Here is a 25,581-nt window from a genome sequence, read left to right as displayed (position 1 = left end):
AATAAACAGAAAATATATTACTCCTAGTAAGAAAGCGAAATGGGACCACTCTGTGGCTCTATGTCATAAATGTAAAGCTCTTAATGCTGACCTGAGCCATTGTTTTTGGAGTTGTCCTAAAATTAAGAAGTTTTGGTATAAGACTAACGACTGGCTAAATAGAATTAATCATATACACTTTCAATTTAAGCTGGAACATATAATGTTCTTTATAGATGGACATAAAATAGGTACATATAAACATATATGTCAATTAAACTCGGCAATTATGGTCGGTAGACTACTCATACTGAAATACTGGAAATCTAGTAAAGCCCCAACTTTAACAGAATTCATTCAAAAACTGAAAAATCTGCTGATTATGGAGCAAATGGACACATCTATAAATTCAGAAACACAAGTCAATCGCTTTATACTAAAATGGTGGAATGTAATTGCCAGATTTCCGAAGGAAATACAATTACAACTGATTTCCCCCCTTCGGGGGTCAGTGTCTATGGAGCTTACTATTGCCAATAAACATCTCTTAGATGATAGAGCCTAGGTCTGAACCGGTACGGAATGCAGAGTGCGGACGATATGGAATTGGGATGGGTGGGGAGATGCGGGCGGGGGCGAGAGAGAGCGAATTTCTGTCCCCCCTTTCTCCTTCTTTATTTTTTTTTCTCCTTTTCCTGTCCTGTTTTAAGACAATAAGGTCCCATTGTATAATTGACAGTGGTGAAAGATTATGAATAAGTAACTAAATAAGCCCTCTGGTTGAACTCTATATTGTTGGTAATTTAGGCATTTTTCATATAAATCAACAGATTTAGGGATAGAATACTTCCATATGATGAATAACACGACATGATTAGTAAAAGATAAGCAAGCTATGCTTTTTGCTTACTGTTATTAAAATGTAAATGGTTTTTTTTGTTTATAATGCTCATGATGGAGGGGATTGTCCGGTATCCTGAGCTCTCTTGACCAATGTTATGGACAATAATCGATCATATGGACTTTGCTTTTGAAAGGTGGGACTAATAATTTTGACCCGATCTGATTTGATCTGATGTCACTCCAGATTTTTTTTTGGTTACTGTGCTCTGAGTTATGTATTTACCTCTTTATACTGATTTACAGCACAATATGATTTTCTTTTTGTTTGTCCAATAACTTTCAATAAAGAAATATATATATAAAAAAAAAGTAATCTTCAGGAAGAATGCAGCTTTATTTATAAAAAAAAACTGAAAAAGATGGGGTCATGGTTTGAAATTAGAGAGTGACAAGTTTAAAAATGATTTACAGATGCACTCATTTATAGAAAGGATAGCTGATACCTGGGATAGCCTTCCAAAGAATTGTGTCGATAAATACAGGCGAAGAATTTAAGAATGTCTAGGATCTGGTAGATTTGCCACTATATTTGCTATTAATCTTATACTCCAGAGCCAGATATCTTTCTCATCTGTCATATAAAATGTATATTTCTTTGTTTAAAACTACGGAGAAAAATAAATGGACTTTGTGATTACACTGCATTATGTGTGATCATATATGACTGTGTAACAAAGAGAAATTGCTGAAGACACAGGGTAATCATTTTTAGAATTAGATTGTGTTGGTGATATTCACCCTGGACTGAATAACTCTTCAGACCACAACAGGTTAAAGAGGGTTCGTTTATTGAAAAACACACTGCAGTGAGGAGAGAATGAATACAAAGTTTTCTTGGGGGGGGGGGGGGGGTCAGTCCCCTTCACAGGCATTTATACACAGGAGAAAGGGCATTCCTGGACTCCATATCTAGGCTAATACAAATTATGATTGGCTAGCTAAAATGCAAGGGTTTTTACCAAATATGGTTATAACATAAGTAAAAAATACAGTTAGACAGAATTCTATTCACTAAGTTTTATTCCTCAAATTAGCTGGTTTAACTGTCTGACCGTATATCAAAAAAGGGGAAAGGTCAGGGATGAACTAATGTCTGCTCTTATGTTAACAAAGAGAGCTGTGTAAAAAGCACATCATTCTACAAGCTTACTAATTTATGGTATACATACACTCACATATATTTGGCCTACCAGGACAGCAAGGAATTTGAGCAATCTCATACAAGGATAGGAAGGGATTAGATTTAGAAAGAATAAACAGACATACACTAGCTACCATAAAACAATGCCCCCTTAAGCAAGACAGGCCTCTCCTGACTAACAATGCCCACATAAAATTAACCCATTCAGACCTCACAAAGCACTGCAGAAAAAAACTGTTACAGATATTGCTTATTATTTTCAACAATTGGAAACCATCCCCACACTAGGTGGTGGAGTATTTAATAGAATTAACTAGTGTCATTAAAATAAATTGTCTTCATCCTATCATAGTGCACAGCACCTTTCTGATGACGAGGTACTTACCTGGCAGGTCCATTAGATTATTAATCATTACATACTGTCAGAATAGCCCAACTAAATTAAAAGAAAGATATACTATGCAAAATTCTAATACTCTGGTCAAGTACTTTTTACAAGGATGAAATATATTTTTTCTCATGCGCCATGAAGCAATAAACTAAGTTTAGCAAATTAAATTTCTAACCAACCTACTGAGACTGACAGGACGGGGGTTGGTTTGGGAAATTTGATGAAATAAAAGTGAGTCTCATCTTTCAAAGTCTTGCCTGACCAAGGGGAAGAGCCATAATAGTCTTGACTGATAAATTCTGGTATACTGTGAGGCTGTAAGAAATGATATGGCTGATTGTGGGAAGCATGTCTGTCTAACCAAGATCAATATTACAGAATTCACAGTTCAGAATATACCTAGTTTAGACCTCAAGAAATATATACATATGTATTATGGTGCAAAGCAGATTTAGGTACAAATAACAAAATGTCCCCTTCCCTTACAGTCAATGAGGCCTATTTATCAAAGCGTCAACTGAAAATGCGCTTTAATTCCGTGTCGTAGTTGTTGCAAGATTGATGTGCCGTAGTTATCAAAGCCTTAAGATCGGAATAACTTGAAATTTGTGACGTAACATATGATCCAACGGTCTCAATTCGACGCAGATCGATGCAAATAGAAAACCTGCGGAATTCAAGCGGAATTCTGTGTATTCGCCCTCCTATTCAACACAATTTGAAGCTATCAAGAAGTTATCAAAAAATGAACAGTTACGCTCGCGTCTTATCCGACGCAGCGTACCTAGTTTTCAATCCGCCGCCTGAAATCTTATGTTTGATACTGTGAGACAGTGAAGCATATCAGAGAAAAGGAATGGTTTGTTGCAACAGAACAAAATAACTGCTATATTGTAATGTCCGTACAAGCTTTGAGTTATAGTTCCTTTTTATTTTCTATTTCTAAGTAGTGACAATAATAACAAGCAAAGTATGCTGTGCTCCCCTCTCTCTATGGACAATAAACAGTGGGTTATCAAGCCCCTTCGTTATTATTTTGACCTTTTATGTATATATATATTTTGCGCTATTCAGATAACCCTTAGGTGACTTGTTCCCGAGTATCAATGTGTGGCTAGTAATCCTTATAACGATAATGTAAAGGATTTTAAAGGATTTTAAAGGATTTTAAGCGGATATGAAAAAGTCCCAATCAGTAAACCAGTGTCTCTGTTCATGCAGATACATATATATACGAATACATATACCTCCGCTCCCTTCTGTGCCCCGGTACCTCTGACCTGGATCGTCCTAGGTCTTGCTGGCTTGCTATGCGCTGTTCCGGACCCCCGTCCGTCCACACCATGCGGATTCAGCGTCTTCCGTATCGCCACACGTGGGGCGTGACGTCACTTCCTGGATTCCGTCTGTTAATGGTACACCCTGGGCAACTGGGCTTGGAGTCTGCTGGAACTTTAATCAATCCACGGGCTGTTTCAAACTTCTCTGCCGCAAAAGATCCTATGTTGTTAAATCGCACCAAAATAGGTACTTCCACAGTTTTTATCCTGATATCGTATGTTGTATCCTCGGGAATCAAAGTTGAAAGGATATCATCCAGAGAGAGGGTTATTGGCAAGTCCGGACTGCAGTGCAGCTGGTAGAAAAGCAGCAACTGACTTGGGCAAAAATTAAAGCTCAAAAATTACAAGATGTCAGTTGCTGCAATTAAAAAAAGTCTCTTTATTTAGAAATATTTAAAATACAGAGGGAACATACCCTATTAGAAAAGAACAGACTAACATGTTTCGGCTTGCGCCGTACTCATAGTCCTAAAACAACATACAGACACTCCTGCTTAAGAACCCTATACTAGGGTTTGATTGGTAGAAATCTCAATTATCAATTAGGGTTTTTAAAGGTGCAGTACATAGTACTCTTATTTAGCAATGGGATAGAATATATACACACATCAATTCATGCAATTTAGAGATTATAATTGTACAGTGCCCTAAATTCACACATGTCTAACATTTACTTTATGCCTCAATCTCATATTTCTTTTGTTAGAGATGGATTGAACTGGAAAATGGAAGATTTACATCATAATTTCAAAATTTAAATTATACATTTTAAAGTTTTAAATGAGAAAAAATAGAGTTAAGTAACATATATAAGACAGTGAGTGCACTGAGTACACTGTTATGTGGTGGGCTTTTTGAGAGAGGAAAGACTATTCTTTTTTATATATAGATTTCATATCAAATTTCATACAACTTTTCATATAGATTTTATCTCTGAAGGGGCTACAGTGATATACCTGGTTCTTATACTAAAAACCATATGAGCTTAAAAGTAAATTATGCCTTGTAATGGATTTAAGTAAAAGAAAAAATAAAAATAAAAATAGATGTAACTTATAACGTGTGACTTATATTTCTTATATACACTCTGAGTGTGTTATCTCCATAACCTAGGTTATGAAAAGATCTTTCTGTATATATACTAGTCATCTACACACATAGGTGTTATTGACCAATATATAATTGGAAACTTACATGAGACAGTTATTTATTTATTGATCTCTGGATATCAAGGGTCTTAGAAAGCTCCACAGCTTCATGACTTTAGAAGAAGCCTTCAAAGGGACCCGATGGAGGGGGGGATGACGTGATCAATTCCAATGATTGATAAAGTCATACTCAGAGTTCAAACCAAAAGGAACCTTGGTCTGAAGTCTGAATATCCAGTACATCTCCTGTCTGGATAGAATTTGGAATTTATCTCCACCCCTCCCTCGGGCCTGTACTTTCTCAATTACCATCCATCTGAGGCTTGTGCAGTCTTTATCGTGTGTATTAACAAAATGTTTAACTACGGGGGTGGTACTCTTACCTACTCTAATGGTTGATAAATGTTCACGTATTCGTGAGCGTACCTCTCTCGTTGTTAAACCTATGTATTGGAGGTTACAAACCGTGCACCACAAGAGATAGATGCAGTAGGTGGATCTACAGTTCACGCAGGCCACTACTTCAAAGCTTTCCCCTGTAGTACAGGATTGAAATGATGAGCCTATGTGGACATGTTCACATGCTTTACATTGATTGTTCCCACATCTATATGTGCCCCTATGTCTCAGCCAGGAGGATTGTGTCGCTGGGGCCGGTTTTTTAAGTTGTGAGGGAGATAGAATGCTACCCACAGATTTATTCCGTCGATACGAGAACCTGCAGCCTTTTCTTACTGCATCAGCTAGGCAATCATCAGCTGCCAATAGTTTAAAATGTCCTCGGATTATATTGCAAATGGTATGGTATTGTTCAGAATAATCTGTAACAAATGTCAATTTGCGTTCTTGATGGCCACTAGGTTTTATGCGGTCCACCAAAAGGGAATCTCTTGTTAGTTTGTCTACTTCGTTTCTCGCTTTCTTAAGCACCTTGGTACTATATCCCCTTTCTTTCAGTCTATCCTGTAATGCTTCTGCATGGCGTTCATAGTCATTTACTTTTGTACAGTTCCTTTTAAGACGAATAAATTGTCCCTTAGCCACAGAATATGGAACCTGGCGAGGATGGCAACTTTGGGCATGTAGTATACTGTTCCCTGAGATGGGCTTCCTGTATACTTCAGATGTAATGTCGCCTGATTGCCATCCCCTAAGCTCCACATCCAAAAAATGAATATTCTGTTTGTTTGTTTCATGTGTGAAACGCAGATTGAAATCATTCTGATCCAGATATTTAACAAATTCGTTTACTGGGTATCTCTCACTGTCCCAAACAAACAGCAAATCGTCTATGAAACGATAGTACATCCTAATGGCAGGACAGAAGGTGTTACTATCCGCATAAATGTGGGACCGCTCCCACCAACCCATATATAGGTTGGCATAGGTAGGGGCGAACTTAGCGCCCATAGCAGTCCCACATTTCTGCAGATAGTAATCACCTTCAAATTGGAAATAATTGTGTGAGAGGAGAAATTCAGTGACCTCCAACACAAAAGCTCTAAAAGGCTCACTGTAGGTTGTCTCATGAATCAAAAAATATTCAATAGCCTTCAATCCTAAATGATGGGGGATTGAAGAATACAATGCTGTGACATCCACTGTGAGCCACATAGAATTCTGTGTCCATCGGATTTGATCAATAAGATTCAGAATGTGTTTTGTGTCCCTAATATAACTAGGGAGAGCTATGACCAAAGGCTGTAGCAAGTCATCCAACCACTCTGAAAGATGCTCTAACATAGATCCTATTCCACTCACTATCGGTCTTCCCTGCACGTTTTCAATTGTTTTATGCACCTTAGGAAGGTGGTGGAAGATTGGAATTACCGGGTGTTTGACATACAAATATTGACAGGTGTCATTGTCAATAAAACCCTCTTCCACAGCACTATCCAAAAGGTGCATAAGTTGTCTCTGAAACACATTCGTCGGGTCTCCCCTCAGTTTGATGTAACTGCTATCATCCTCCAGTTGCCTCAAGGCCTCACTTATATAGTATGACCTATTCATGACAACTACAGAGCCCCCTTTATCCGCTTGTTTTATGACAATATTCAAATTGTCACTTAATGATCTCACGGCTTGTTTTTCAAGTACACTTAGATTATTTTTAACTGTTTTTTTCTCATGATTCAGTTTTCTCAAGTCAGCCTCAACTCTTCTATAAAAGGTCTCTATAGTGTTTCCTCTGCTCTGGATGGGGTAGAAAGTAGAGGGATTTTTATATTTCTTAAGCGATGTAGTTTGTGTATTAGTGGTATCAGTTATTGTCTCATGTTCCAACCCCCTCAGAGCTATGAGGTCACATGTATCTTGGAATTGAAACCCTTGGTAGATATTAGAATTCACTTGCCCCTGGGATTGTTCTATAGAAATTTCTGATTCATTGTTTCTGAAGTGTTTACAGAGTGTTAGGTTGCGCACAAATTTGTTAAGATCCAACATTGTATTGAACAGATTAAAACTTACAGTGGGCACAAAGCCCAGGCCCAAACTCAACACTCTGTACTCTTCTTTTGTCAAGGTGTGATCAGAGAGATTTATGACGGTTTGTATTTTGATGGCATCCTGGTTTGTCTTACTGGGTACCTCCCTTGTTCGGGTAGTGTGATTGCTGTCCCACCTCCCCTGGACCGCTGACCCATGTGAAAAACCTGTTCCATCTGTGAAAACTCTTCATCTCTACTTGTTGATACATTCATAGATTGTTGTTCATAAGATGGAACAGGGTTTACAGATGGTTGATATTTTCTCTGTTGGTGTGTATTATGTTGTTGAAAGCTGGGTTTACCAGAGTGTTGGACTGCATATACCCTGTTAGGACCCTGTCTCATATCCATTCTAGTGTGCATGTTCCCCCGTCCAGAAAATCTGTTGTAATTAGTGTTCCTTTTTACCGTATCCTGGAGGGTTTCTTCCTCAGCTGAATATGCACCATCATCCCCAGACTCTGCCTCACTATCTGAAAAAGTAACATTTTTGTTAAGCAGGAGTGTCTGTATGTTGTTTTAGGACTATGAGTACGGCGCAAGCCGAAACATGTTAGTCTGTTCTTTTCTAATAGGGTATGTTCCCTCTGTATTTTAAATATTTCTAAACAGTGAAGCATATCACCTAATAAAACTCAATGTAAAACATTATTAAATATGTATACCCTTTCATAAACAGCATTCCCTTCCTATAATTTACAGTTCATACAAAATATTTAACGAAGGATAGCAAGAGAATGAAAACAGTGCACAGCAATGACAAAGATTTTAAAAAGAAAAACAAATTCTCACAAAGGATAGCAAGAGAATGAAAACAGTGCACAGCAATGACAAAGATTTTAATAAGAAAAACAAATTCACACAAAGGGATAGCAAGAGAATGAAAACAGTGCACAGCAATGACAAAGATTTTAAAAAGAAAAACAAATTCACACAAAGGATAGCAAGATAATGAAAACAATGCACAGCAATGACAAAGATTTTAAAAAGAAAAACAAATTCACACAAAGGATAGCAATTGAATGAAAACAGTGCACAGCAATGACAAAGATTTTAAGAAAAACAAATTCACACAAAGGATAGCAAGAGAATGAAAACAGTGCACAGCAATTATGCTATCAGTTTATTATGCACAACACCTGCGTATTTATATAGGCATAACATATGAACTCTGAATTTCTGTTTGTATGGCAGCGTCGTAGAGGCTTAAAAGGTCAGTCACTCATATTAGTTTTCAAATAAACAATGTCACTGTTTTCATTCTGTTGCTATGCTTTTTTGGAAGTAGAATGACATTTCAAAGTAATTTATATGTATTTTGCTCAAGTTTATGTCACTGTTTTACTTTGCGCTTTCAAAATACATTGAAATTATTTTTAAATGGGATTATGAATCACATAAAGGATATAAAACAATATTTCATATCATAATGTTCCCTGGGGGGCGAACTTTGTGCACTATTACCGATATATAGACGATTTGTTCATCATCTGGAAGGGAGAACCAGAATTACTAGAACTCTTTATAGAAGATATGAATAACAACACACTAGGCCTTAGTTTTACTCATGAATCAAGTGCTAATACCATTCATTTCTTAGACATAGAGATACAAATAATAGATAAGGAAATCACAACAAAGACATTTTTCAAAAAAACAGACGAAATAATTATATTCACAATGACAGTTGTCACTTAACCAAATGGAAAACAAATATTCCAAAAAATCAATACATTAGGATTAGAAAAAACTGTTCAGACATAAACCAATACTCAATACAATCTGAAATACTAACACAAAGGTTCAAAGAAAAGAAATATGATCCACATTTTCTAGAAAGAACTAAAATAGGAGTTCAAGAAATGAACAGAGATCATATACTTAAAGGGACAGTACACTGTAAAATTGTTTTTCCATAAATGTATTTTAAATGACTTGTTATATCAGCTGCAGAGTATAAAATATTTGAGAAATTGCATTTTCGGGTTTATTTGTGTATATGAAGTAGCTGGTTTTGTGCTTTGAAACCACAGCCTATTACAATGGGTTGAGCTTCAGGTAATATCAGATCTCATTATGTTATCACTTTTATGTACACAGACTTGCTTCCTTATCTTATATTTGTCTGGAACACCAAAGGACATTACATAGAGAGAACAATGGAAAATTATCATTTTATTACTTAACTATCATGCCCCCCACTGAGGGTGTAATCTATTCTGCTGGCTGTGTTTACTTAGGCTATTCAATAGCGTATACGCAAGTATCAAAACTTTCAGTATAGGTTGGGAAACCACAAGCTAAATCAGCTATTTCAAATGCTGAAATATGAGTAAAGGAGCTACTTGCAACCAATTTAATACACTCTAGCAGGTAAAAAGGATCATTGGGAATAATTTAAAGGGGAGAAAGTTTTTGGGTGAACTGTCCCTTTAAGCCAAAACCAAAAACATATTCTGACAACAGAACAGATGATCCCCTTTTTGTACCTTTCATAACACAATTCAATTCACAAACCCAAGAGATCAAAAAAAATTTAAACAAGCACTGGCACTATATTAAACAAGACCAAATTATAGGACATAAAATGAAAAATAGACCAGACATTATTTTCAAAAAGCCAAAAATCTAAAGAATATATTATCACCCAGTGAATTCAAAAATAAAGAAACAAACATCTCTGGTACTAATAATTTTATGAAAGAAAAAGTAGAAGGTTTTTTTCCCTGTCCATCTTGCAAATCATGCAAACACAGTACTAAAATTAAAACCTTGAAATCAAACAATACTAAACAATATATTAATATTAAAGAAATTATTTGCTGCTCAGATAAAAACGTAATATACTGCATTCAGTGTTTATGTGGCCACCAGTATTTCAGCCAGACTAGCCGAATGCTAAGGGACCGTATAAGAGAGCACCTTCATCACACTGAGCATAAAGCCACCAATACTAATTTATATAAACACTTTACAGAATATCACAATGGAAACACTAATCATATGAAATTCTGGGGAGTCCAAAAAATCTTCTTAAATCCTAGAGGGGGAAATATAGAAAGCCTGCTTTTGAGGAAAGAAGCAGAATACATCCATTCCTTTAAAACTCTACACCCCCATGGACTGAATATGGATTTTGATTTAAACTTCCTCATTTAAATCTAATTCATTCCATCACTGTTAATAATCTAATTCCAATATCCCAAACTACAAGTTAAAATAAAATCAAAATATAATTTAATATAAATCCGCCCTCTAAAAGTTGCGTCAACAATACATGAATAATTTCTAAAAACAGTATATAGAATAGACATATACCAACATAAACACAATGTTTCTCCTATTTAGAAACATTTACATCTTTCAACCTAATAGAAATTACACCAACTTCTTCTATTAACGAAATAAGTCCTCATATTTGGGAGTAAAACACATATATGTATAAATGTTCCTCACTTTATAGTATCAATCTTATATTTTAATCATATTTCGACCTTATAATCTAAATAGGTCTATTTCACATTCAAACTAACAATCCTCGACATGGGTATAGTTATGTATATAGTTATTTTGTTATAGTCTTCTAGCAACATCTAGACATTATAATCTGCAAATAATATAGCGCTATAAATATCACTGTTACAAAATGAAAATTGAGAAACAAATGTTTTAAATTGTCTTTACAACTGTTTATTACAACTGTGTGTAAATGCATGAACTAGCGTGATCATTCAAATCCACGGCCAAAACAGCAAGCCGATAGGTCAGTAAAGTTTTCAAAATCCTCCAATGAAATCACACTCACACCTTTATAAACCGAAGATTAACACACCTTGGGCATCTTGATAAAGGCTACGGCCGAAACGCGTAGATTTGCCCTCATAGTGTGAACCTCAGCTCCCCAAGTATCAGTGGATACTCTTTGGGACACTAATACCAGTGACTTTGCTACAAGTTTCTATAAATCTACCACTGGTATGCCGACATAACAACCTGCAAACGTCGAGCATTCCTGTTTAAACGGACGTTTACACAGGCGCTCTAATGACCTGAAACTCCCGCAAACCTTTTGAAGGTACATAGTTTCAGCAACTCCATGGAAAACGCCTTCACCTAATTTGGTAATCTGAAACTCCTGCAAACCATTTGAAGGTACACAGTTTCAGCAACTTTACGGAAAACATCTTCACCTTATCTGGTAACCTGAAACTCCTGCAAACCTTTTGAAGGTACACAGTTTCAGCAACTCTACGGAAAACGTTTTCACCCAATCTGGCAATTTGAAACTCCTGCAAACCTTTTGAAGGTAAAAAGTTTCAGCAACCCTACGGAAAGATTGCCCACAAGACTTCAGGACACCTGACCCTTGAATAATAGCAATTGCTAGTAAACTTTCCACGAAGAATAACCTCTGTCACCTAAAGTACAGATCCTGAGACTCCCGCAAGACCTCACGAAAAGCCACAATCTCCTAAAAGTGGTAATTAGTCTCATTATCTCACAAGAAACACTATTTCTCATAGACACTGAAATCCCTGTAAATTCCTGTAAAATCTAAGGAGACACATGGCATCTGTTTCCTAAAAAAGACATTCTAAACCTCCGTTTCAGCTTTTCTATACAAACACAAGTGATACTTTCACAAAAAAGTAGAAACATCCTGTTATTAAAGTACCGATAAGAGCTAATAGTCCCACAAGGACTACCATCCAACTGAATATCGTTACTAATCTCAGCGGTACTTTGTTCCCATGTTGTAATTTCTTCCACCATAAAGGCTGAGCTTTTTCAACCAATCAGACACCTCATATTACGACATCTAATAATTAATCTACAACATCGAACATTGGACACCCCACCTGATTGTGAGTACTAACCTATATACTGCCGTACTCAAATATCATAAATTACACTATACAAAGTGTGTTTTTCATTTGCAAATACTTATAAACGGAGCTCCAGAAAAAACAAGACTATTTTTATAAACTAATCTTTCACATTTACTTCAGTATAAATATATTTTAAGATATCTTGTCAGGTTGCCACTAGATATACTGTTTTTATATATTTTATTTTGTCTTTAGTCACATTTCTGTATTATATTAAATTGTATTGTTAGCAAGGTAATAGAGTTCTTTACCGTTTTTAAATGTTCTCTCTTATTTGATGCATTGCACTCTCTGATGTGATTTGACCTCATTTTAGCTTCAATATTAAATATTATATTTATACTCATCATACAACTTTTATTATTATTATTTACTTTTCTTAAAAATATTTTAAATAAATCACGAATTTGTACAGCCTTTTAAAACACATATTTCATTATTATCACACGTATTATAGTATTTTCATAAGTAGTCCAGCTCCCCTAACCTGTTCACAATAATGTTCGACATTGCATTCTTTTTGTTACTTAGTTTTGCAAATGTTTACACCACATTGTTCTTTAATACTGTATGTTATCTTAAAACCAAAGTAATCCATGACCTTTTTATCCTCCACAATGCTGCCAGCCAAAACAAGAAAATCATAAAAATGCTTTAAACTAGAGCTAAATACTTTCTTTTGCAAATGTTAATGCATCACATTGTTCTTTAATGTAATTAAAAACACAGTAATCACTGACCTTTTTAACCTTCACAATGCTGCCATCCAAAAACAGAAAATTCTGAAATATGATTTAAACTAGAGCTAAATACTCATGTGATTTTCATAATTAATTTAGTTAATTGCACAAACAACACACCTGCATTTCTTACAGCTGATAAACTCACCTGGATGATCTAATCAGACATATATTTGGACATACCATCGGGCTCGTCAAATGACGCAATAATAATGAAAATAGGAAATTTTTGAATAAATTATTCAATTAATTGCTCGTAAAATGACACGAGAATAATCAAATTGTGCAAGTCATTTGTTAGGTAATGTGTGGCGTATCATTTATCCAATTACTGAAATAATTCACAGCCGTCAAACTTGGCGTTATAAAAGGGGCTCTTCAATCACTTTATTTCATTAGTTTGATCATGGACATAGTGAATGGTTTCCAATTTTTACTGTTCTTAAGGAGACACAGGGAAAGACGGGTGTTGATGGCTGTGGTGCGACAACGAAAACACCAGCGGGTGCCAAGGGTTTTCCTGCCTAGGGTTGCTCTTCATGCTCTCAGTGACCGAGAGGTGATCCATAGATTTTGACTAGATAGGGCCTCTATTGAGAGGCTCTATGTCGAAATCAAGGACTCTCTCGAGCCACTCACTGAAAGAACTAGGGCAATCCCTGGGATGTTGAAATTGCTATTGGTCCTCTATTTATTGGCAACTGGATCATTCCAGGCTGTGGCAGCTCTAGGCATCAGTATGAGCCAGGCAACCATCTCACGTCATCTGAAGGTTGTCCTGAATGCTTTGCACCAACGCCTAGTCCATCATGCCTGCTTCCCAAATACACCGGAGGAGTGGCATGCTGTCAAGCTCCAGTTCTATCTAAGGGCTGGATTGCCAAGGGTATTGGGGGCCATAGACTGCACATGTATTGGTGCAGCCTTCCAGGGGTACAGAGGAGCCATACCGGGACAGGAAATTCAACCACTCGCTGAATATCCAGGTCATCTGTGATGCCAGGTTGAGGATAATGAGTGTACGCTCCGGACTCCCTGGCTGCAACCATGATTCCTTCATCCTCCGGAATTCTGTCATCTACCATCGGTTCCAGGAGGGCCAAATGCCAGAGGGAATCCTGATAGGTAAATATCTCTTAGATACTCTAACATATGTATATGATATATTTTAATCATTCTGATTGCTAATGTCAATGATCTATTTTGTTTACGCAGGTGATTCTGGATATTCCTGTCTTCCGTGGCTGTTCACACCCGTCAAAAACCCCAACGGAGTGGAAGAGGTGCGCTACAACTAGGCACACATTGCCACCAGATCGGTGATTGAGGGCACCTTTGGCGTATTGAAGAGCCGTTTCCGCTGCTTGGACATCTCTGGTGGGGTTCTTCAGTATGCCCCCTCCAAAGTCTCCTTAATTTCTATGATTTGCTGTATGTTACACAACATTGCCCTTACAATCCCTGATATAGATCTGGAGAACTTGGATAAGCATGAGTATGGAGAATATATAGATCCATTCTTAGAGTATGATGCTCTGGGAGTCCAAGCTTGAGCAGACTATATTCAGGCGGTTTTCGGGCAATAATGTTGACTGTGCAACATACTTTACTTTACAGTATAATTTTTAATCCAAAAGATTATATATTTTGGATTAAGTTTAAACAAATATTGTCATTTTAATATCGGCCAAATGGTATTGTATATCATCGTAAAGCCATTGATTGAAAGTGGTTAATTTTGTCAAATGTTGCAATCGTTCAATGTAAAGTTGATGAAACACATGTTTAATAAAATATCTTGAAATAAATTTTATTGAAATGTACACTTGACTCTGTTCTTATTTGTAAAGCTATAGCAAGAAATATTTTGGAATATGAGTTTAACTTCTATTTTGGCTTTTGCAAACTGCCACCTTATTTAATTTCTTTAGGCAGACTTGCATTTTAGCCAATCACTGTTATCTTCAGGATAACTTAACCCCTTAATGACCGCAGCACTTTTCCATTTTCTGTCCGTTTGGGACCAAGGATATTTTTACATTTTTGCGGTGTTTGTGTTTAGCTGTAATTTTCCTCTTACTCATTTACTGTACCCACACATATTATATACCATTTTTCTCGCCATTAAATGGGCTTTCTAAAGATACCATTATTTTTATCATATCTTATAATTTACTCTAATTTTTTTTATAAAATATGAGGAAAAAATGGAAAAAAACACACTTTTTCTAACTTTGACCCCCAAAATCTGTTACACATCTACAACCACCAAAAAAATCCCATGCTAAATAGTTTCTAAATTTTGTTCTGAGTTTAGAAATACCCAATGTTTACATGTTCTTTGCTTTTTTTGCAAGTTATAGGTCCATAAATACAAGTAGCACTTTGCTATTTCCAAACCACTTTTTTTCAAAATGAGTGCTAGTTACATTGGGACACTGATATCTTTCAGGAATCCCTGAATATCCATTGACATGTATATATTTTTTTTTAGAAGACATCCCAAAGTATTGATCTAGGCCCATTTTGGTATATTTCATGCCACCATTTCACCGCCAAATGCGATCAAATAAAAAAAATTGTTCACTTTTTCACAAATTTTTTCACAAACTTTAGGTTTCTCACTGAAATTATTTACAAACAACTTGTGCAATTATGGCATAAATGGTTGTAAATTCTTCTCTGGGATCCCCTTTGTTCATAAATAGCAGACATATATGGCTTTGGCGTTGCTTTTTGGTAATTAGAAGGCTGCTAAATGCCACTGCGCACCACACGTGTTTTATGCCCAGCAGTGAAGAGGTTAATTAGGGAGCATGTAGGGAGCTTGTATGGTTAATTTTAGCTTTAGTGTAGTGTAGTAGACAACCCCAAGTATTGATCTAGGCCCATTTTGGTATATTTCATGCCACCATTTCACCACCATATGCGATCAAATTTAAAAAAACGTTAAATTTTTCACAATTTTAGGTTTCTCACTGAAATTATTTACAAACAGCTTATGCAATTATGGCACAAATGGTTGTAAATGCTTTTCTGGGATCCCCTTTGTTCAGAAATAGCAGACATATATGACTTCGGCGTTGCTTTTTGGTAATTAGAAGGCCGCTAAATGCTGCTGCGCATCACACGTATATTATGGCTAGCAGTGAAGGGGTTAATTAGGTAGTTTGTAGGGAGCTTGCAGGGTTAATTTTAGCTTTAGTGTAGAGATCAGCCTCCCACCTGACACATCAGACCCCCTGATCCCTCCCAAACAGCTCCCTTCCCTCCCCCACCCCACAATTGTCCCCGCCATCTTAAGTACTGGCAGAAAGTCTGCCAGTACTAAAATAAAAGTTTTTTTTTATTTGTTCTTTTTTTTTTTTTAGCATATTTACATATGCTGCTTTGTAGAATCCCCCCTTAGCCCCCAACCTCCCTGATCCACCCCCAAAACAGCTCTCTTACCCTCCCCCTCTGCATTATTGGGGGCCATCTTGGGTACTGGCAGCTGTCTGCCAGTACCCAGTTTCAAGAAAAAAACGTGTTTTTTTAAAACAAAAATAGAAATTCTGTAGTGTAGATTCACCCCCCCTAACAGACAAACCCCAACACCTTAATTGATTAATAAATAAAAAACTTTTATTCCCTTTTTTATGCTTTTTTTTTTTACTTTATTCTGTAGTGTAGCGGTTCCCACCCGCTCCCTCCCCGTGCACGCGCCCGCCCCCGCCCTTCCGTGCACGCGCGCGCGTTAGTGCGCGCCCCCGATCGCCCACGCCCACGATCCCGCCCCTCCTGCACGTCGCCAAGGCCATCGATGGCCTCCCACCAGCCTCCCACCCACCAACGCGGTAAGCCAACAATCTCCGGTGCAGAGAGGGCCACAGAGTGGCTCTCTCTGCACCGGATGGCTTAAAAATGTTATTGCAGGATGCCTCGATATCGAGGCATCACTGCAATAACCGGAAAGCAGCTGGAAGCGAGCAGGATCGCTTCCAGCTGCTTTCCAGACTGAGGACGTGCAGGGTACGTTCTCAGGCATTAACTGCCTTTTTTCTGAGGACGTACCCTGCACGTCCTCAGTCATTAAGGGGTTAAAGGGACACTGAACCCAAATTTTTTTCTTTTGTGATTCAGATAGAGCATGACATTTTAAGCAACTTTCGAATTTACTACTATTATTAAATTGTCTAAATTCTCCTGGTATCTTTATTTGAAATGCACGAGTGTAAGTTTAGATGCCGGACCATTTTTGGTGAACAACCTGGGTTGTTCTTGCTGATTGGTGGATAAATTTATCCACCAATAAAAATGTGATATCCATAGTTCTGAACCAAAAAAGCTTAGATGCCTTCTTTTTCAAATAAAGATAACAAGAGAACAAAGAACATTTGATAATAGGAGTAAATTACAAAGTTGCTTAAAATTGCATGCTCTATCTGAATCACGAAAGAAAAAATGTGGGTTCAGTGTCCCTTTTACGTACATGAGCTCAATGTTATCTATATGAAACACATTAACTAATGACCTCTAGTGGTCTAAATTATTTCTGATTACATGCAGTCTTCAAGGTCTAAGAAATGGCTTTCTTAGGCTTAGTTTTCAACTAAGAATACAAAAAGAACACGTCACATTTTTTAGCTTAATTATTAGTTTATAAAGTTAAAACAATCATTTATAAATCTTCATTTATTTATTGTTTCAGTGTCACATTAAACTAATATATAAAAAATACAATTAAAAACATTATCTTGCTATCATTTTTGGAAGTAGCAGCAATGAACTACAAGTTTAGAAATGAATACATGTGTTTCTCTCCCTCTCTGTCTGTCTCTGTCTCTCTCTTTCTTACAATCTCTCTCTCTTTTGCACTCTCTTTTCTCAGAAATATTTAGAAATAGAAGGTTTATTTCCAAATCACCCTTCATTTCTTCATCTTTTTTTGGATTTAGAGCTTACATTGTGTGGCAGTTTTAGGGGGACACAAGTTTTTGAAGGAACCTTGACAAGGTACCTGTGCTTGTACCATTTGTCTAAATGTGTTAACTAACTTAACTTTTTTTGTGAGATTATGAGTGAGTTATGTATTTTCTATGTGTCTTTATTTCCCAATTTTATGAGGATATTTCAATATGTACTTGAGCACAGGCCTGTCCGTGCTTAAAGTGACATTCAACAACAGATTTTGTTTCAATAAAAGATCTGTAATTCTTTGTATTACAAATTCCCCTTTTTACCATTAACAACAATGTTAGATTGATATAGTTTGTAACTCTCTGATTATCTTTTCTATAACCATATTCTGACAGGCCACTGATAAAATGTAATTTTCTTCTTAAACTATTGATTTACATTTTTGAAAATAATTAATTTATAGAAAATATATATACAGGGAGTGCAGAATTATTAGGCAAATTAGTATTTTGACCACATCATCCTCTTTATGCATGTTGTCTTACTCCAAGCTGTATAGGCTTGAAAGCCTACTACCAATTAAGCATATTAGGTGATGTGCATCTCTGTAATGAGAAGGGGTGTGGTCTAATGACATCAACACCCTATATCAGGTGTGCATAATTATTAGGCAACTTCCTTTCCTTTGGCAAAATGGGTCAAAAGAAGGACTTGACAGGCTCAGAAAAGTCAAAAATAGTGAGATATCTTGCAGAGGGATGCATCACTCTTAAAATTGCAAAGCTTCTGAAGCGTGATCATCGAACAATCAAGCGTTTCATTCAAAATAGTCAACAGGGTCGCAAGAAGCGTGTGGAAAAACCAAGGCGCAAAATAACTGCCCATGAACTGAGAAAAGTCAAGCGTGCAGCTGCCAAGATGCCACTTGCCACCAGTTTGGCCATATTTCAGAGCTGCAACATCACTGGAGTGCCCAAAAGCACAAGGTGTGCCATACTCAGAGACATGGCCAAGGTAAGAAAGACTGAAAGACGACCACCACTGAACAAGACACACAAGCTGAAACGTCAAGACTGGGCCAAGAAATATCTCAAGACTGATTTTTCTAAGGTTTTATGGACTGATGAAATGAGAGTGAGTCTTGATGGGCCAGATGGATGGGCCCATGGCTGGATTGGTAAAGGGCAGAGAGCTCCAGTCCGACTCAGACGCCAGCAAGGTGGAGGTGGAGTACTGGTTTGGGCTGGTATCATCAAAGATGAGCTTGTGGGGCCTTTTCGGGTTGAGGATGGAGTCAAGCTCAACTCAGTTTCTGGAAGACACCTTCTTCAAGCAGTGGTACAGGAAGAAGTCTGCATCCTTCAAGAAAAACATGATTTTCATGCAGGACAATGCTCCATCACACGCGTCCAAGTACTCCACAGCGTGGCTGGCAAGAAAGGGTATAAAAGAAGAAAATCTAATGACATGGCCTCCTTGTTCACCTTATCTGAACCCCATTGAGAACCTGTGGTCCATCATCAAATGTGAGATTTACAAGGAGGGAAAACAGTACACCTCTCTGAACAGTGTCTGGGAGGCTGTGGTTGCTGCTGCACGCAATGTTGATGGTGAACAGATCAAAACACTGACAGAATCCATGGATGGCAGGCTTTTGAGTGTCCTTGCAAAGAAAGGTGGCTATATTGGTCACTGATTTGTTTTTGTTTTGTTTTTGAATGTCAGAAATGTATATTTGTGAATTTTGAGATGTTATATTGGTTTCACTGGTAAAAATAAATAATTGAAATGGGTATATATTTGTTTTTTGTTAAGTTGCCTAATAATTATGCACAGTAATAGTCACCTGCACACACAGATATCCCCCTAAAATAGCTAAAACTAAAAACAAACTAAAAACTACTTCCAAAAATATTCAGCTTTGATATTAATGAGTTTTTTGGGTTCATTGAGAACATGGCTGTTGTTCAATAATAAAATTAATCCTCAAAAATACAACTTGCCTAATAATTCTGCACTCCCTGTACATTAATAGATATATTTATTTTATGTTAATAATATTAAAGGGACACTGAACCAAAAATATTTTATTTCATGATTCAGATAGATCATTAAATTGTAAGCAACTTTCTAATTTACTCCTATTATCAATTTTTATTCTTTCTCTTGCTATCTTTATTTGAAATGCCAAAATGTAAGTTTAGATGCCAGACCATTTTCGTTGAACAGCCTGGGTTGTTCTTGTTGATTGGAGGATAAATTCATCCACCAATAAAAAAGTGCTGTTCAGAGTTATGAACCAAAAAAGATGTCAAGAGAACAAAGAGAATTTGATAATGGGAGTATATTAAAAATTTGCTTAAAATGGCATGCTCTATCTGAATCAAGAAAAAATAAAAATGGGTTCAGTGTCCCTTTAAAATCTCTTGGCTAGATTACGAGTCTTCCGTTCTGAGCTGTACGGTGCTAACGTGCAGTTTTTTCTCACTGCTCACTTACCTGCAGTGCTGGTATTACAGGCTTTTACAAACTCGGTGTTAAAAGGCAAGAAGTAAGTGTAGAGCAAAATTGAGCTCCATACCGTACTTCAATACCAGCGCTGCTTAAGTGAGTGGTGAGCTGGTTATACATGCTCGTGCACGATTTCCCCAGAGACATCAATGGGGAGAGCCGGCTGAGAAAAAGTCTAACACCTGCCAAAAAGCAGCGTAAATCTCAGTAACGCAGCCCCATTGATTCCTATGGGGAAACACATTTTATGTTTACACCTTACACCCTAACATGAACCCAGAGTCTATACACCCCTAACCTTACACTATTAACTCCTAATCTGCCGCCCGACATCGCCGACACCTACATTATACTTATTAACCCCTAATCTGCCATCCCTAACATCGCCGCCACCTACATTATACTTATTAACCCCTAATAATAATATAATAATAATAATTTGTGATTTATATAGCGCTTTTCTCCCTGTGAGACTCAAAGCACTTTACAATTATACCAACATAAGACATAAAAGTTAGGAGTTTCTGAAGGTCAGATAAGCGGACTGAATGCCTGATGGAAGAGGTGGGTCTTTAGCTTTTTTTTTAAAAGTCTGTAAGGACGGTGCCTCTCTGATTGCGCATTGTAAAGAGTTCCAGAAAGTAGGGGCAGCGTGGCAGAATGCTCTGGAGCCTGAGTTTGTCCTTATTCTTGGCACTGAGAGGAGGGATGTGTTGGCTGACCTAAGTGAACAGGATGGGATGTAGGGTGTCAGGAGCTCTTTCAGGTACTGTGGGCCTTGGTTGTTTAAGGCTTTGAAGGTCAGCAGGCCAATTTTAAAATATGTTCGCCATTTAATTGGAAGCCAATGCAGGGAGTGGAGAACAGGTGTTATGTGGCAGGAGCGAGTTTGATTGGTCAATAGTCTGGCTGCTGCGTTTTGTACTGTCTGAAGGCGATGGAGTTATTTTTTTGGGAGGCCCAAGTAAAGTGCATTGCAGTAATCTAGCCTAGAGGATACAAATGCATGGATTAATGTTGGAATATCATCCGGTGGAATTAAGTGTTGTATCCTGGCTATGTTTTTCAGATGAAAGTAGGCAGATTTTATTACGGAGGAAGTCTGCTGTTTAAAAGATAGTCCAGAGTCAATCAGCACTCCGAGGTTTCGTACCTTTGCTGAACTAACGAGTTCAGAGCCTCCAAGCTCCAGGCCAGTTGGGTGATCGTGGGATATTTTTGATGCCCGGGATCCCCTCACCAAGAGTAACTCTGTTTTGTCCGGGTTCACTTTGAGACAGCTAGCATTCATCCATTCTATGAGGTCTGTTAAGCAACTGTTTATGCGGCATGCTGGGCCTGTAGTATCTGGAGCAAAGGAGAAGTAGAGTTGTGTGTCATCAGCATAACAATGATACATTTGGCCATGTCGGTTAATGATGTCCCTCAGTGGTAGTAAGTAAATTGCGAATAGCATGGGAGACAGGATAGATCCTTGTGGAACTCTGCAGGCCAGTTCTGTTGGTGCTGATGAGCTTGATCCTGATATTACTCTCTGTGATCTACCAGCGTGGAAAGATTTAAACCAGTTAAGGACTATGCCTCCTAGACCACAGATGTACTGCAAGCGCTCTATTAGAATCCTATGGTCAATGAAGTCAAATGCAGCTGAGAGATCCAGGAGGATTAGAGTGGAGTAATCACCTTTGTCTCTTGCCATGAGGAGATCATTTAGCACTCTGACGCTGTTTCAGTGCTGTGGCGGCATCTGAAGCCTGACTGGAAAAGATTGAATATGTTTAGGCGTGATAGATGGGCTTCCAGTTGAGTTGCCACTACTTTTTCAATTATTTTCCCCAGAAATGGGAGGTTGGATACTGGTCTGTAATTAGTCATGCAGTCTGGGTCTAATAAAGGTTTCTTTAGGAGTGGTTTTACCACAGCTTCTTTTAGAGGATCTGGAAAGTCTCCTGTTTTTAGTGAGTACTGCACTATTTTTGTGAGGACTGGGGCGAGTGTTTCAATGCATCCAGATATGAGCTGAGTTGGAGCAGGGTCTAAGTCACACGTAGTAGGGTGCAACTTTTGTATGGTGTTTTTAACTTCTTTTATATCCACATTTGTAAAAATGAACCATAAACTGGGGCAATCTGGCATTCCATTGTAGTGGTTCTGGTGTGTAACTGTTTGGCCTGCTGTGATAGCGGTTAGGATTGAGGAAATCTTGTCTCTGAAGAAGTTCGCAAATGCTTCACATTTATCCTGAGAAAATTTGGTGGGGCTAAGCATACATGCTGGTTTGCAGAGCCTTTCTACTGTGCGAAACAGTTGCCTGGGTCTATTGTGGGAGAGTGCAATTTTGTGTGATAAAAATGAAGATTTTTTCTGAGTTATCTTGGATTGATATTTATTTAGATGTTTGGTAAGAGCGGCTTTATCCTCTGGATCATGTGTTCTGCGCCACTTTCTCTCGAGCTTACATCCTGTTCTTTTCATTTCTCTGATGGAGCTATCAAACCATGGTGCCTTGTTGTGGGTTTGGACAGTGCGTATGCGAGATGGTGCAATGCTTTCTAGGGTGTCTCTCATGGTTTTGTTGTAGAGTCGGACTAAGGAGCTGGGGTCTTCGCAGGTGCCCATTAGTTCACTTAGATCCATATGTGATGCTACATCCAATGGTGTCACCCCTTTTAATGAGTGGTGTTTGACCAGGTTCTTGAGGCTGGTGTCTGGTTGATTGTGATACAATGGAGAAGTGAATGGAGTGGTGGTCTGACCAGGTAACTGGCTTTACAGTTACTGGTGACACTTCTAGTCCAGACTGAAACACTAGATCAAGTGTATGACCTTTTCTGTGGGTGGGAGTGGTGACTATTTGTGTAAAGCTGAGTGTACTCATCAAGGCTGAGGAGATCCTACCCAAGCAGGGATAGGGTGTTGTCAATCCAAGTGTTGAAGTCTCCTAATATAAGCCATCTGGGGTGTTCAAGGATTAAGCCAGCCAAAAGGTCTGGGAGTTCCTAAAGAAATCTCTTCACATCACTTGGGGGTCTGTATATTAGCAGTATTCGGAACCCTCTCTCTATTGAGAGGCTGGCAGCTACACATTCAAAAGATTGGGTTTTGTGGACTGATATTGGTCTGGGATTTAAGGATGATTTTGCACAGATCATAACTCCGTCTCCCTTGCGATCTTGTCTCGGGTGGTGGAACACTGTGTAATTGTCTGGAATAGCTGCCTCTAGAATAGGCCCTGCATTTTCATCTAACCATGATTCTGTGATGCATGCTAATTCGCATGTTTCAATAAGGTCGGAAATAATAGCTGTTTTGTTCTTTATTGATCTGGCATTGCATAGGATTGCTCTGATAGGACAGTCTTGGGATTCTGAGTTTTTGCTCTGTACTTTGGAGACAACGTGTCTTCTAATAGGGATCACACAAAGAGATTTTCTTGATTTGATTTGATTTGTGCGGTTTTTGTGGCTTTTAGGTTGGATCACTTCAATTGGGCTTGCGGGTTTAAAGGGTGGTGGGGCAGCTGTGATAGTGTCAGGATATAGAACTTTAAATTTTGATTTTCCTCCACGACAGCCCCTGTCGGTCCCTTTGAAAATGCTGAGTGATTTTAGGGTAGCCACTAGTGAGGGACTGAGTGCTGCAACCGCTTTTTGGGGTCTTAAGGAGTGCAGATGTGAGGGCGTATAGGTGGTCATTCCCTCTGCAGTGAAGGGGTTAAAATAGCTTCTAGTATTTGTAGGAATGTTAGCAGTGGGGGCTGGTTACATTGCCCTGCTCTATAGGATTCAGGCCAGAGTGAGGTGTGAGATTTTGCACTTCAGGCTGCATTGTAGATAACAGATTAGAAAGCATGCAGGGATTTAAAACCAATGTATTTTAGTAAAATAGACTTAATAAATTAGTTTTTCTTGTGTTTAGAAATGAAATCTGAGCATTGCTAAATGGATGATGAAATCCAAAACCCAATTTGTGCATGGGTTCAGTCTGTTTTTTTTTTTAGTTTAAGTGTACTTTTGTTTGTGGTGTTCAGCTGAAGGTATCTCTTTCTGGTAGTAAAATGGTCCGGTGGGAGTATATTTCCATCCGTTGAGTATCTCGCTTTAGTAATGTCATCTGTTCAATTATTATGTTGTGCGTTTTGTGGAGTCGGTATTGGTCCTTGAAATAATTATGATGAATTTTGAATGTAAGAAGGTTAAAATTAAGATAAATCCAGAAGAGGTCAGGAGCCCGAGGAAAGTGTGGCAGCCAGCAGCGGCACCTAAATCTGCTGCCCCCAACATCGCCTACACCTACATTATATTTAACCCCTAATCTCCCTCTCCCAATGTCACCACAACCTACCTACATTTATTAACCCCTAATCTGCCACCCCCCAACATCGCCGCAACTATTCTAAATTTATTAACCCTTTAAACCTAAGTCTAACCCGAACACCCCCTAACTTAAATATAATTTAAATAAATCTAATAGTTACATTGTAGCTATCTTAGGGTTTAATTATTTTTTTACAGGCAAGATTGTATTTATTTTAACTAGGTAGAATAGTTACTAAATAGTTATTAACTATTTAATTACTACCTAGCTAAAATAAATACAAATTGACCTGTAAAATAAAACCTAACCTATGTTACACTAACACCTAACACTACACTACAATTAAATCAATTACCTACATTAAATACAATTAAAAAAATGAAATTTAGTGTTTGTTTTTTTTGTAATTTAGTATAGTTTATTTTATTGAATTTTAGTTTAGATATTTGTAGTTTATTTAATTTATTGATAGTGTAGGTATATTTGTAACTTAGGTTAGGATTTTTTTTTACAGGTAAATTGGTAATTATTTTAACTAGGTAGCTATTAAATAGTTATTAGCTATTTAATAGCTATTGTACCTAGTTAAAATAAATACCAAGTTACCTGTAAAATAAATATAAACCCTAAAATAGCTACAATGTAATTATTAATTACATTGTAGCTATCTTACGGCTAGATTTAGAGTTTGGCATTAGCCGTCAAAACCAGAGTTAGAGGCTCCTAACGCTGGTTTTGGGCTACCGCTGGTATTTAGAGTCAGTCAGGAAAGGGTCTAACGCTCACTTTGCAGCCGTGACTTTTCCATACCGCAGATCCCCTTACATC

This window comes from Bombina bombina, chromosome 2 (genome assembly GCF_027579735.1).
Source record: "Bombina bombina isolate aBomBom1 chromosome 2, aBomBom1.pri, whole genome shotgun sequence".
Classification (NCBI taxonomy): Eukaryota; Metazoa; Chordata; class Amphibia; order Anura; family Bombinatoridae; genus Bombina; species Bombina bombina.
The sequence above is the reverse complement of the archived record's forward strand: the minus strand, read 5'-3'. Positions refer to the sequence as shown.